At 37.4% G+C, this 15,757-nt stretch overlaps 1 protein-coding gene across 9 annotated transcripts in view; it reads left to right on the top strand.

The window, feature by feature from the left end:
• Positions 1-15,757, top strand: part of CPEB1 (cytoplasmic polyadenylation element binding protein 1) — a 74,892-nt gene that overhangs the window by 11,066 nt on the left and 48,069 nt on the right. The gene's annotated exons all lie outside the window — the stretch shown is intronic.

The following is a 15,757-nucleotide window of genomic DNA, read 5'->3' as shown; positions in this document are numbered from 1 at the left end:
GTACAACTGGATTTGGAAATCATTGATGTAGTAAATGTCTGTGGAGATTTTGGTTTTGAGATTGCCCCATGAAGGTCCAGGAGTACATAATCACTACCTTCATTTTTTAATTTTTAAAATTATTTTTTTATTTTGTTAAATATTTCCCAGTTACATGTAAAATTCTTAATAAACTCTTTAAAAAATGAGTCCCAAATTATTTTCCAAACCTGCCCTCTCCTTAAGAAGTTAAACAATTATGTATTGATTATCCATATAACCACTATCTTTTAAAAAGCAAAAGAATTTCTATTTCTGGCTTTATCTAATAGTAAAATTTTATATCTACCAAATTGTGAATGGAACAAACCTGAAAACTTGTTTTTCTCTGCCTGCCCCTAAATCTTGATGTCTTGGTAGGTAGTATTACCCTAAAACCTAGAGTCAGAAATGGGTGGTGTTACCCTGTTACGAGTTGGTTACTTTTTCATATCCCAGATATCTCAATTTAGAATATTAAGAATTGTGTTACTGCTTTCACTGATCTCTGAACAGAGGTACTTAAAAACACACTTTGTCCTATGGACCTCAGAGTGTATGTCCTTGTGTTTTCACATGTTAGAAACAATTGAAGGGAGACTTTTTGAAAGGTGGTTATAGTTGGCTTTTCTATCACCAGTTGCATTTTTCATCCTACAAATAAATGACTAAAAAACTACCTCAGGCAGAATAATTTGATTTAATACAGTTGGTTCATGAATACCCTAGGAAACATTTCCTCAGACCACATCCAAAGTTGGAGTATACTCTGTACTGCCTAGAAAAATGAACTTCCTGAAGGTATTTTGGATACCTTTGTTGTTGGTAGCTTCAAATTCACTTCTGTTTATTTCATCGTACAGGTGTTGTGGGTCAAAGATAAAGAGGAAAATATGTAAAAAACTTGAGACAGGCAACTTTGACAATCCTGTGGAGTACTAATAACTAAATTTTGAAGTCTAGCTATTGAATTTTGTAATCTGTGTATAAAGCTTCTACATATGAATGAAATATTAAGTCAGATTTCAGCAAATTGTAAAAAAAAAAAAAAAAAAAAAAAAAAAAGCTTAAAACTATCCTTTTCCTTGCTTAACTCTGTGCCAGACACTTAAGCACTGGAGATACAGAGGCCCTCCCTCCTTTCAAGGAGATCACTGTCAAATGAGGCAGATAACATGCATGTAACTACATAGAAATTAGAGAGGCACACAGTCAGTGGAGCATAGTTTCTGAGCAAAGATTAGTGAACCCTGGAAAAGGGTTCTTGCAGGAGGTCTGAGTCTTGAAGGAAGCCAGGAGGCACAGGCATGGGGAGAGTTGGAGAAAGTGGTCAGAGGCAGGAGATAGAACAGGCAGGAGGCAGGGATCTCTGGTGGGGTGTGTGTGAGGTGGATATGGAGCAAGGGACCAGGTGCTTTAAAAGTCAAACAAGTTTTATGTTTAATACTCAAAGTAAGAGGGAGAGCCCCTGGAATTTATTGAATTTAGGGCATGGTCAGAGTTGAAGTCTAGGAAGGATCACTTTAACAGCTGAGTGGAAGATGTGTACTGGATTGGGGAGAGTTCTGAGAGAGGGAGGCCAACCAGCAGGCTCCTGCAATAGTGCAGGTGTGAGGAGATAAAGGCCTGTACTGGAATGGTGGTTGAAGAAATGTTAACACAGGTAGAATGGATAGTATTAGCTGAGCGAGTGGGCATGGTAGATGAGAAACAGTGAGGAGTTGAAGATGACACCCAGGTTTCAGACCTGTGTGACTGAGAGAGTGGTGGCCCAGTAATAGGAAAGTTAGCGAACAGAGTCGGGAGATAAAGAGCCTCCTAAGAACAAATTTTAGAAAGCTAAATGAATACATGGTGGAAAGGTAAAGTCATAGCTTCTGTAGATATTGAAATTTAACTTTTTTTTCTCCTATTAAATGCAAAAGAAGTAAAAATCAAATTTTTTAGATCAAGAAATAAGTTTTTAAGATGTCTCAACTTTTTTTGTTAAAAAAATTTGAGTTATTTTTTTGGGGAGATATTCTTGTAAATTTGTTTTTTTTAAAAATCATAATGGTAAAAAGGTCCCTTACTTTAAGATAATGAAAGTGAAGCCCAGAAGTAGTTTACTGAGGGTCATAGCAACCAGATCTTGATCCCCTACTGTCTTGATAGCCATTTTGGAGCCTAGTCAGTTCTGCTATAAACTTGTACATTTGCCAAAAACACTGAGCTCTGCAATTTGGTGCAGTGAAAACCACAGGGATTGTGGGGTCAGTGACATCTTAAAAAAAGATAAGAGTCTAATAAAAGGGTAGCACAGTTGGATACGTGTTAAATCTTAAGAATTATTTAAATACTAAAATAAATGGTGGCAGCATTTGAAGCTGTGGGCTGCTCATGACCATGCTTCTTGGGCTGCAACAAATTAGACTGCAATTGTCAGGGGTGGGGGAGTCATTGGCAGTGACTGAAGGGGATAGGAGAGATTCAAACCACTCCTCCTTTACTCATAACTACCACAGCACTGGAAGATAGGCAATAAATTAGCCACCCAACAAAGACCTGAAGTATTTGTGTAGAAGTGCTTGTTGGCAGCTTGAATTAAGTTGTGCTGTTTTCTGCATTCTTGTTGTTTCTTAAGGAAGAAATTGAACAGAAACAAACTTGAAATTCTTTAATGCTTAAAATGTTCCCTAATATATCAATATCAGTGGAACAAATTTGAGTTCTCGAAACATGAATTAAGCAGAACTGATTGACTGTACTGAGATTTTTCCTGCTTAGATATAGAGGTTAGTTGATGGTGCTGTTTAGAGAGTTGAGGTTACAAGAAAATGACATACTTAGATAAATGAGACACTATAATTAGAAGTTATAATCCCAGTTTTGTGTGACTGAACTTTTCGTAATAGTTTAAATTAGAATTACTTTGGGCTAAACTGCAAAAAAAAAAAAAAAAAAGATAGTTTAAACATTCTTTTCTGTTTTCCTCATCCCCCAAAAAGTGAGAAAAAAAATATGCTTTCATCTGTATTCTGAGTCCATTAGTTCTCTTTCTGTAGGTAGATAGTATGTTTTATCTTGAGTCCTTTGAAATCATGATACTCAGTATATTCTGATTGTCTCACTTCGCATGTCTCTCCATTTTCTTTACATTAATACTTTTTATGGCTCAGTGATATTCATTTGTGTTAGTATACTTACTATATTTTAGGCATTTCCTAATCTTTGAATGCTTGGATTGTCTCTTATTTTTGTCTTATTTGTTCACAATTTTTGTATTTCATTTCTTCTCCCACCATTGCGTTGTGAGCTCATTGAGGACAGGGACTTTGTGGGGTTAGTTTTATTTTTACTTATTTTTTTTGGTATCTCTAGTGATTAGCACAATGCCTGCCACATAATGGACACTTAAATGCTTATTAACATGATGTGAACATTGTTGTACATGTAAATCATAGGGACTTATGCTCAGAGCAAGGATTTGAGGTCAGGAATGCTTGTCCCTAAATCCATAGTTTTCTCTTGTATATCCTTACGATACATAGTGTAGAGGTGAATAAACATGATCTACAGACCGCTTGCAGCCCATAGCATGCCAGAGTGTGGCCTGAGGCAAATTAAAATGTAATTGGGAAATACTGAACAAAATAAAGACAATAAAACATAGATAATGTTCATGTGGTTTTTTAATGCAGCCTTTAGGGGAGCCTTACATGATTTCAAGGTACCTGTGTCTGTTGGAGTTTGATATCACTGGTGTAGTAGGGAGATTACCAAATGAAAAGGAATGACTAGCTTTATAGCTCTTATTACATACCATCAAACTGCTTTTTAGAGAGATTATAGTTTGAATTTTGCCAACCATTACTGTTCCTCCATAGTCTTGCTAGCCTTATGTTTAGATAAGTTATGTTTAGATAAGTTAAGAAAGAAATTTGAAATACCTGTGTATAAGGCATTGTATTCTGAGGATACAAAGACAAAATGATAACACGTAGCTATATAAATATATAGCACTTTAAGACTTGCCAAGCCTCACAACAGCCCTATGAGGTAAGTATTATTATCTCCATCTTGCAAATGAGGAAAATGAGGCTGAGAGAAGGGAAGTGGTTTGCCCTTTGGTTACACAGCAAATGTCTGAAGTGGGATTTGACCTTGGGTCTTCTGTCTTCCTTTAGTTGAGGAGTTTACATTTTTCCATGGGGTAGAGAGATTGACAAATATACAAATAAGTAAATACAGGATAATTTGAGGAGGGAGAAAACATTAGTAACAAGGAATTGGGGAAGACTTAAAACTGAACCTTGAAAGAAAATAAAGATTTGAGAGGCAGAGGTTAATAATGGAGTGCAATCTAGGTAGGTATTGGGAATCCACTTAGGCAAATGCATGGAAATGGAATATTGAGTACAAGAAGTAGCTAGGAGTCCTATTGTGAATATTATATGAAAAGAATAGAAAAATGAACTAAGGCTAGAAAGAGGGATTAGAGCCAATTTATTAAGGGTCTTAAGTGTCAGGCTGGGGTGGTAGTATATGACTTACCCAAGAGATGGTGTTAAGTTGTTTTTCAGTCATGTTCACCTTTTTGTGAATCCTGTTAGTGGTTTTCTTGGCAAAGATATTGGAGCAGCTTGCGATTCCTTCTCCAGCTGCTTTTACAGATGAGGAAACTGAGGCAAACAAGCTAAAGTGACTTGCCCAGGGTCACACAGTTAGTGTCTGAAGCCAGGTTTGAACTCTGGAAGATGAGTCTTCCTGACTTAAGGTCTAGTGCTCTTATCCATTGTACTACTAGCTGCCCAAGAGGCAATAGGGTATCATTGCAAGCTTTTGAACAGCATCTTCAGACTTTGTATTAATATTTTGGCAGCTGGATGGAAGTAAGTTGGAAAAGGGAGACTAGAAGCAGGTAAATGATTCTAAACAGTTTAGGCAAGAGGTAAGAACTGTCTCAACTAGGGTGGTTAACATATTAGTGGAGAAGAAGGGTGTAGCTTTCTAGCTTCCTTTAAAGTCTGGCTCAGATGCCATTGTCTATAGGATTTCTTAATTTCTTCTCCACTGTGAATTTGTTTGTGCTTTATCCTGTGTATGTTTCCCCTGGTAGACGTTGAACTCTATAAGGCCAGAGACTGTTTTGATTTGCTTGTGTTCCTAGTGCTTGTTACTTAGGATATACTTAAAAGATGCTTATTTATAGACATATGCAAAAGATGTTATAGAGATATGACTAACAAGACTTGAACATTGATTAGATATGTGGAGAGTGAGATGTTATAAGGATGACTGAGGTTCCAGATCTGTGTGAATAGGGAGGTGGCATTAAGTAGAAATGGAAGTAGAAGAGGACAGGTTAAGTTGGTTTGCAGAGATGATCCAGGTAAAGATGTCTAGCAGGCAAATTGGAGATGTGGTGACAGGAGTTAAGAAGATAAATGAATAGATACATGGATTTGAAAATTGGCTGCACTGAAATAATTCAAATCATGGTTGCCAATGAGAACTCCAAAGGAGAGTAGTTGAGGAGGCCCTGGGATAGCGTTGGGACACACATGAGCGTAAGATGGATGCTTCAGCAGAGAAAACTGAGGAATAACCAGATAGGTGGAAATCAGGAGAAGAGCAGTGTGATGCAACAACCAGTGGGGAAATAAGATGATCTTACAAACACAGAGGTGGTCATCAAAAATGTAAAAGCCACAGAGAGATCAGAGGCCACTGGATTCAACAGATCTTGGGTAACTTTACATTTTCCATATTAGAGTCAGAAGCCATATTGTGAGAATTCAATAGGTGTTAAAGTGGTACTGGAGTTGTCTTAGTTTACTTTTTTTTTTTTTTTTTACTAAAATTGAAACAGTTTTTCAAGTGGACCTATTGGTAATTTTCCTTTGTTCAGTTATCCATTGGAGAATGGAACTAATTCCTCAAAATCTATAAGGAATTGGCTATTTTTATCTTTTGTTAATGTTTATGGCAACAGTTCCCAGTTTTCTTTTTTTATTCTGCATTCATCTGTCTTTGTTGTGCAAAAAACTTTTTAATCACCCTTTTGTTATTTAGAAATTATTTTCGTTGAAAAGATCTCACATTTGAGATCTTCCCATTTTCTTATTTTTAAACAGATGTTTTGTATGTTTTTATCATTGATTTATCTTGCAATTTATTGTAGTATATAGTATGAAATGGGAGCTTAATATTACTAAGCCATACTGCTTTGTAATTTTCCAAATAGTTTTTGGATGTTTTGTAATCTGACATTATGAAAACTACAAAAGCTGACAATTTCCATATCTAAGGCTTTAAAATTTGACAAGTGCTGAGATATAGTATCTCATTCAAAGGCTCACAACTGCCCTGTGAAGTAAATAATTAGAGATATTTATTTCTCCATTTTCCAGATGACAAAACCAAGATACAGAGGTCATAATTTGCTTCTTTTCTTTTTTAAAAATTACTTTATTTTTTCATTTCCATAAGCTTTTGAGTTGTGAATTTTCTCCCCTTCTCTCCCCAAGTGCAATCTTATATAGGCTCTACATATACATTCATATTAAACATTTTCACATTAGTCATGTTGTACAGAAGAATTATAACCAATGGAATAACCCACGAGAAAGAAGAAACAAGGGGACTTCCAGGAGCCAAGATGGCAGAGTGATCGGTAATTGCTATCTTCCACTTCTTGTTGACCTTGAAGAGCCCAGAGAATATCTTTCCAGGAAAAATCCTGGAACAAAGGGAGCAGCAGAAGAAGTAAACAGTCTCTTAGCCCTTGAAGGGAGGAAAATCGCTAAAGAGGGTCCCTCTTGCTGTGGCTGAAGGGGACCAGTACAGCACCATGTCAGCATCCTGGGAGAAGATCCGGAGCCCCAGGGGGGTGGAGCCTGCAACTGCCAACACCAGGACCCTGGGCGTGGCTCAGCACCCCAGGGACATCGGGAAGACACTAGCACAGATGGGATCACCAACACTGAGCTTGCCTATGCTCTAGCTCAGCAGAGGAGACCTCCTATGGTCAGACCACTCCTCCCCCACACTTAATGCAGCTAACTCCAGGGTAACCAGGGAAACCCAAAAAGACTTCACCTGGCCTCTGCTTTCCAAAACCAGCCAGCTCAGCACCAGGTAAGCTGCAACATTTTAGCTTCTAGCTGAAAGAACCAGAGGCCACAGCACACAAAGCATCAAGTTCAAGGCACAAGAACTGTGAGACAGAGCCCCTTGTGCCCCAGAAGCAAAGATCTACTTTAAAAGTCAGGAAAAGGATGATCATCATGAGTAAGAAGCAAAGTAGAAAAGAAAAAACCATATAATCTTTCTATGGGGACAAGGACCAAAACACAAATACCAAAGAGGTGAGCATTGAGACTGTACTCCCACCTGAAACTTCAGAAGGGAATATGAACTGGTCTGAAGCACAGAGAGCATTCTTGGAAGAGCTCAGGAGAAAGAAGAAACAAAACAGAAGAAAAAAGAGCAAATTAGGCTTCAGTCTTCATTCAGATTCTGATTCTTTTTCTGGATGTGGGTAGCATTTTCCATCATCCTTTTGGTGTTGTCTTAGAACCTTGCATTGCTGAGAAGAGCCAAGTCTATCACCGTCAGTCATCACACACTGTGGCTTGTAGCTACAGTGTTCTCCTGGTTCTGCTCCTGTTTCTTATTTTCCTATCAATAAATGTTAGAGGATTTGAACCCATCTTCTCCCTTACAAGTTTTTGTGTTTTATATTTGTATGTGGGGGGGGAGAGGGGGCTTTGCTTTTAGTTTGGTGTTGTTCTTTAGCCTTATTTCTTATCTTCACTCATTCTGTCCTTGCTTTATTTCACAAGTCAGTTACTTCTTTTTTGGCCTCACTTCTTCCTCTTAACAGTCCAAGGTGAGCCAAGTTAGTTTTCTGCTGTCCTGTGTACTCCTAGATATAATAGGACTTTATTTCCTCATTTGTAAGGGAGGGGAGGGGGGTTGGACTAAATGACCTTTAACATCCCTCATCTTTTGCACTCTTAATTGTACTGCTGCTGATGTTTGGCAGATAGCCTTTCCCTCTTGCCCTCTCCCATGTCTCCTTTTTTGCACTGACACCTCTGCTGTTGAATTTTTTTGAATGAAGTCACACTTTTGCCTTATCCCAATTGAGCTTTTGTGACTCCTCCTATAGTTCTTTGACTCTTTTGAGTGATAGCCTGTCAAACTCTACACAATTTGTTCCAAACCTTAAGCAGTGGATCTTTCCTCTTACTTTACCAAGAAAATTGAGGCTGCCATGAGTTCCTTCAGCCTCTCCTTATTCTCTATTCTGTTTCTCTCCTCTGACTCAAGTTTGAGAAAAGGTGATTATTCTGGTGAGGCTAACCCTTTCCTTGTTCCCTGCATCCCATCTTTTCCTGAGCTTGCTGCTTGGCACAACTTCTCCTTAAGATTTCCAGTCTTTATCCACTGGTTCACCTGCCTTAAAAACATAACCTTCCCTTGATATTACTGTCTTCTTATGTTGTCATCTTATATCTTTATTTTCACAGCCAAACTCCTAGAAAAAGTAGCCTACACTCATTGTTTGCACTTCCTTAGTTGCCACTCATTTTTCAATGCCTTACAATCTGGTTTCCAACCCCACCACTCCACTGGAACAGTTTTTTCCAAGGTTATCAAAGGTCTCTTTATTGATCCATCCAGTGGCCTTCCTTCTCAGCAGGCAGCCTGGGCTCTATCAGGGGTGAATGTTGCATACGTTGTCTGATGTGCTATCACTGTATTGGTGGTTTTTGCTTACTTTTTTTGGATTGTGGTTGTAATGGTGGGCTCCATTCTGAGGAGGAATATGTGTGGTTAATATCTAGGAATGACTGCAGGAATACCAGAAGGCATCATTGAGAATACCTTGTTGAGGCTACCTTTCCCCTCTGTTGCCTGGAGTCTAGTACATTTGCAGATATTCAGTTTTCACCTGCAAAGCTGAGGGTGCCATGGTGCATGGAGTGCTGGATTCCAGAACCTGCAAGACCTGAGTTCAGAGATGCCCAGCTGACTTGGGCTCTACTGGCTAGTTCTCTCCACTCCCTCTTCTGGACCCTCCTGGTTTAAGAGTGAGATTATCAATAGTAACTCTTGCTGTTTCCCCTCCCAGCCTGATGTCTTTCTTTTCTTTGCCTCATTAAAGGGGCCATGCCCTGACTACTTCTTTTAGACAGGCCTATTCAATGAATGGGTGTTACCTCACCCTTTAGGCCAAGGTCTCCCAGTGCTTACTGGGTCATCTCCAGTCATCCTGATGAATATCTGGTCACTGGAGTCAGATGGCTCTGGAGGAGAAGTGAGGCTGGTGACCTGCACAGCCCTCCCTCACTCAAAACGATGTCAAGTGCAAGTCACATCATTATTTCTCTGATGGCATGGTCTTCTTTGGCAACAAGGACAAAGACAACACAACAACAACCAATGGCTTCTAGTTCAGGGACCCTGGGCATTCACCACATATAGGAGTTCTGTTCAGCTTTTCACTTTCAGCAGCCCCTTATCCAGTCATTTTATTAAATCATGTTGATGTTACCTCACAATTTTTCACATCATTCCCTCAATTCCACTCATAGTTATCATCTTATTTTAGTTTTTCATATCCTCTTGCCTGTAATGTTGCCATAATCTCCTTATTGGTCTCTTTGCTTCCTTTTTCTACTCCTTGCTCACAGAAATTAAATTAATAATCCTGGAGGTCAGGTCAGATCATGTCTTTTCCATACTCAAGTTTCAGTGGCTCCCTTTTACCTTGGATAGACTCTTGCTTTTGTTGGCTTCTATGTGTTTTGTACCTAATATTTTCTACTGCTCCACCTCTTTTTAAATAGTATTAAATCAATTTGATGGTAGAGTGTTTACATTCTAATGGGAAAGACATTAAAATAATGCATACAAGATTTAGAAAAGGGAAGGTAACCTGCTTTCTTGGTGCAAATCCAACATAATCATGCTGTAGAATTTTTAATTTGTTATGACTTGTTGGCTAGTATTTTATTCAATATTTTTGCATTATGATCAGAGATATTGGTGGTCTATAGCTTTTTCTCAGCTTACTTTCCTTTGTTAATCAGGATCATATTTATCTCATAGAAAAAATGTTATAATTGTTTCTTTTTGTTTTTATGTGTAATTTATGTTATATTGGACTTAATTATTCTTTGATAGAATTCTGGTATTTGGATTTTTGGGGGGAGGGAGTTCCTTTATGGCTTGTTTAATTTCTTTTTTTGAGATTTAATTAACAAAATTCTCTACTTGTAATTTGTGTATTTTATATTTATGCAAATATTCATCCATTTCATTAATTATCAATTTTGTTGGCATGTAACTGGGTGAAAGTTGCTAATTTTTTTTATTTTTTCATTTTGAGTTCTCCATTTGTTTTTGATATTGACATTGTGGTTTTTCTTTTAAAAATTTGATTAAGTTAATGCTTCATTTAGTTCTTTTCCCTTAAAAAAATTTCCTAGTTTTACTTACCAGTTCTGTTTTTATTTCAAAATTTTATTTTCTTTTTGGTTTTGTTTTTTAAAGACCTGCATGCTCAAAAATCATTTATTTAATTCTTTTTCTTCTTTTGATAAAAATATTTACAAAATAAATTTTCTCCTAATGAATGCTTTGGTTGGATCCCAAAAGTTTTTTTAATTAATTGATTGATTAATTTTTAGTTTTCAACATTCATTTCCACAAGATTTTGAGTTCCAAATTTTCTCCCCATCTCTCTCCTCCCACCACCCCAAGACACCATACATTCTGATTACCCCTTCCCCCAATCTGCCCTCCTTTTTATCACACCCCTCCCTTCCCTTATCCCCATCTTCCGTTTTCTTGTAGGGCAATATAGATTTCTACACCCCATTACCTGTATTTCTTATTTCCCAGTTGCATGTAAAAACAATTTGTAGCATTCGTTTTTAAAACTTCGAGTTCCAACTTCTCTCCCTTCCTCCCTCCCCTCCCATCCCCGCTGAGAAGGCAAGTGATTCAATATAGGTCATACATGTGGTGTTATGCAAAAGACTTCCATAAAAGTCATGTTGTGAAAGACTAACTTTATTTCCCTCCGTCCTATCCTGCCCCACATTTATTCTGTTCTCTCTTTTGACCTTGTCCCTCCTCAAAAGTGTTTACATCTAATTACCCCTTCCTCCCATTTCTCCTTTTTGTCATCCCCAGACATTCCACTTCTCCCCTTCTCCCCTACTTTACTGAGTGTGAGATAGATTTTTATACCAAATTTAATGTTCATGTTATTCCTTCCTTAAGCCAAATGTGATGAGAGTAATCTTCACTTTTTCCCTCTCACCCTCCCCACTTTTCCCCTCCATTGAAAAAGTTTTTTCTTTCCTCTTTAATGAAAGATAATTTGCCCCATTTCATTTCAGCCTTTCTCCTCCCAATATCTTCCTCTCTCATCCCTTAATTTTATTTTTTTTTAGATGTCATCGCTTCCTATTCAACTCACCCTGTGCCCTCTCTCTATATGTATATAATCTCTCCAGCTACCCAAATACTGAGACAAGTCTAAAAAGTTAAAAATATTATCTTTCCATGCAGGAAGGTAAACAGTTCAACTTTAATGAGTTCCTTATGAGTTCTCTTTCCTGTTTACCTTTCCATGCTTCTCTTGATTCTTGTGTTTGAAAGTCAGATTTTCTATTCAGCACTAGTCTTTTCATCAAGAATGTTTGAAAGTCCTCCATTTTATCGAATGACCATTTTTTTCCCCTGAAATATTATATCCTCAGTTTTGCTGGGTAGGTGATTCTTGGTTTTAGTCATGGTTCTTTTGACTTCTGGAATATCATATTCCAAGCCCTTTGATGCCTTAATGTAGAAGCTGCTAGAGCTTGTGTTATCCTGATTGTGTTTCCACAATATCCAGATTATATTTCCACAATATTCGAATTGTTTCTTTCTGACTGCTTGCAATATCCTCTCCTTGACCTGGGAACTCTGGAATTTGGCTACAATAGTCCTAGGAGTTTTTCTTTTTGGATCTGTTTCAGGAGGTGATTGGTGAATTCTTTCAATATTTATTTTACCCTCAGATTCTAGAATGTCAGGGCAGTTTTCCTTGTAATTTCATGAAAGATGACGTCTAGGCTCTTTTTTGATCATGGCTTTCAGGTAGTCCTATAATTTTTAAATTATCTTTCTTGGATCTATTTTCCAGGTCAGTTGTTTTTCCAATGAGATATTTCACCTTGTCTGATATTTTTTTTATTTCTTTGCTTTTGTTTTATGATTTCTTGATTTTTCATAAAGTCATTAGCTTCCATCTGCTCCATTCTAATTTTCAAAGAACTATTTTCTTCAGTGAACTTTTGGACCTCCTTTTCCATCTGGCCAGTTCTGCTTTTTAGGGCATTCTTCTTCTTGACTTTTTGGATCTCTTTTGTCATTTGGGTTAGTCTATTTTTTAAAGTGTTACTTTCTTTAGCATTTTTTTTTGTGTCCTTTAGCAAGCAGTTGACCTGTTTTTCATGATTTTCTTGTATTGCTCTCATTTTTCTTCCTCATTTTTGCTCTACTTCTCTTACTTGATTTTCAGAATCCTTTTTGAGCTCTTCATGGCCTGAGACCAATTCATATTTTTCTTGGAGGCTTTGGATGGGGGAGTTTTGACTTTGTTGTCTTCTGTTTGCATGCTTTAGTTCTCCTTGTCACCAAAGTAAGATTCTGTAGTCTGATTCTTTTTCTGGTGCTTGCTCTTTTCCCCAGCCATTTAATTGACTTTTGAGCTCTTTGTCAAGGTAGTTCTTTGCTTCCAGTTGGAGTTGGGGGGGCAGTGTACTGTCAGCTGTTGGTTCCCCCCACAATCTGTGGGCCTACAGCTCCAGAAACAGTGACTGCAGTTGCCCCTGCTGCTGCTGTGGCTGAAGCAGGTTCCTCTGCCCCCTCCCCTTTCTGCTGCCCTGGGTCTGGGGCCAGACTGCTCCACTGTCCTGCACTCGTCCCCCAGGTTTTTCACACTGACCTTGCAATTTATCCTTGCCGTTTTGGTCATGAAGTCTGGAAAACACCACAGGTGTGAGATATTCAGTCTCCTCATTGCCTGCTCAGGTCCCCTCTGTGCACTTGACACCCACGCTGGACTGTGCTCTGCTCCCAGCGTGGCACAGTAAACACTTCCCAGTGACCTTCCAGGCTTGTCTTGGGCTGGAGATTTGCATCACTCCATCATTCTGTGGGTTCTGTAGCTCCAGAATTTGTTGAGAGCCATTTATTTACTAGGCTTGGCAGGAGTGCTCTAGAAAGTCCTTGCTGTTAATCCACCATCTTGACTCTGGCCCTTGATCCCAAAAGTTTTGTTATGATTTAATAAAATTATATATTGTCTTCTATGATTTATTCTTTGACCCACCAGTTATTTAGACTCTTAAGTTTAAATCCTTTCTACAAAGGCCTTTTAGGAACAGAGATTAGAACCTCTGATTTTTCTTGTAAAAAAAAAAAAGTTTGCTCTAATAGATAGAAGGAACCTTTTGACAACTTGCATACTCTTACAAAAGCTGCCAACAGTTCTGAAAGGTTGTGACTTGCCTAGGTCACCTAGGAAGCATGTCAAATGTGGGATGCAAACCCCCAGGTCTGGGTTTCAAAGCTAGGTCTGTAGCTATTAAAACTAATCCTTTGTACCTTGACTTTTTATTATGAGTTTTGGTTACATATTGATATATTTTATACATATATTATGATTATGCTTTTATTAGTGAAGGATGTTTTTCATAATTTTTTCTGCATTTATTTGCCTGTAGTCTTTATGCCATAATACATGGTCAGTTTTTGTAAAGTGGTCATACTTAGATAATATTTTTCTATTCCTGTTAATCACTAGAGCCTATATCCTTTCTAAATTTTTTTTGGTAAGTAGTATTTTATTTTTAAGCATTTTTTATAAGATTTTGAGTTCCATTTTTTTTCTCCCTATGTCCCATCCCCCCCTTCTCAAGAAGTCAAACAGTTTGATACAGGTATATGCATGTGATCGTGTAAACATATTTCTATATTATTCATGTTGTGAAAGAAGAAACAGAACAAAAGGGAAAAGGCACGAAAAAAACAAAAAAGTGAAAATAGTGTGCTTTAATCTACATTCAGACTTTCGTTCTTTCTCTGGATACGGATAGCATTTTCTATCTTGAGTCTTTTGGAATTGTCTTGGATCATTGTATTGCTGAGAAGAGCGAAGTCTGTCATACTTGATCCTGGCACAGTGTTGCTCTTACTGTGTACAATGTTCTCCTGATTCTGCTCACTATACTCAGTATCAGTTCATGTAAATCTGTCCAGGTTTTTCTGTAATCCACCTGCTCATCATTTCTTACAGTGTAGTAGTATTCCATTACGTTCATATACCACCAGTTGTTCAGCCATTCCCCAATTGATGGGCATTTCCTCAGTTTCCAATTCTTTGCTACCACAAAAGAGCTGCTATAAATTTTTTTTTGTACATATGGGTCCTTTTCCCTATTTTATACTCTTTGGGATATAGACCTAATAGTGGTATTGCTGGATCAGAGGGTGGTAAATATAGTTTGCCTTTTGGGCATACATCCAAGTTGCTCTCCAGAATGATTGGATCAGTTTACAATTCCAGCAGCAATACATTAGTGTCCCAATTTTCCCACATCTTCTCCAGTGTTATATCATTTTCCTTTTCTGTCACATTAGCCAGTCTGATAGGTGTAAGGTGGTGGTATTTCAATTGTTTTAATTTGCATTTCTTTAGTCAGTAGTGATTTAGAGCACTTCTCCATATGCTATAGATTTAATTTCTAAATCTGAAAACTGCCTGTTTATATTCTTTGGCCATTTATCATTGGGGAATAACTTGTATTTTTAAAAATTTGACTCAGTTCTATATATATTTGAGAAATGAGACCTTTATCAGAAACACCGATTGTAAAAATTGTTTCTCATTTTTCTGCTTTCCTTCTAATCTTGATTGCATTGGTTTTGTTTGAGCAAAACCTTTTTAATTGAATGTAATCAAAATTATCCATTTTGCATTTCATATTCTCTCTCTCTTCTTTGGTCATAAATTCTTCCCTGCTCCACAGATTTGACAGGTAAACTATTCCTTGCTCCCCTAATATGCTTATGGTTATCACCCTTGATATGTAAGTCATGTACCCATTTTGATCTTATCTTGGTATACAGTGTGAGATGTTGGTCTATGCCTAGTTTCTGCCATATTATTTTCCAGTTTTGGGCAAATGGTGAATTCTTATTCCAGAAACTGAAGTCTTTGGATTTATCAAGCAGCAGATTACTATAGTCATTTGCTTATATACCTAATCCATTTCCTGATCCATAATTCTATTTCTTAGTCAGTACCAAATAGTTTTGATGATTTTGTAATACAGTTTTAGGTCTGGTATGGTTTTTTGCTTTTTTTCATTAATTCCCTTAATATTTTTGACCTTTTGTTTTTTTCAGATGACTTTTGTTATTCTAGCTATATAGAGTAATTTTGATGGTTTAATTGGTACGCCACTGAATAAATAAATTGGTTTAGGTAGAATTGTTATTTTTATTATGTTAGCTTGGTTTACCCGTAAGAAACTGATAAGTTTCAAATTGTGGTCGTACTGTATTATTCTGATGATAAATTGGTAATGTCTTTGCTCATATTTTATTTAAACTTTTTGCATTCAATACTCAGGGAAATTGGTCGATAGTTTCCTTCTCTGTTTTGGTTCTTTCTGGTTTTGGTATC

The sequence above is a fragment of the Notamacropus eugenii genome, chromosome 1, assembly GCF_028372415.1.
Source record: "Notamacropus eugenii isolate mMacEug1 chromosome 1, mMacEug1.pri_v2, whole genome shotgun sequence".
NCBI lineage: Eukaryota > Metazoa > Chordata > Mammalia > Diprotodontia > Macropodidae > Notamacropus > Notamacropus eugenii.
The sequence above is the reverse complement of the archived record's forward strand: the minus strand, read 5'-3'. Positions and strand labels throughout refer to the sequence as shown.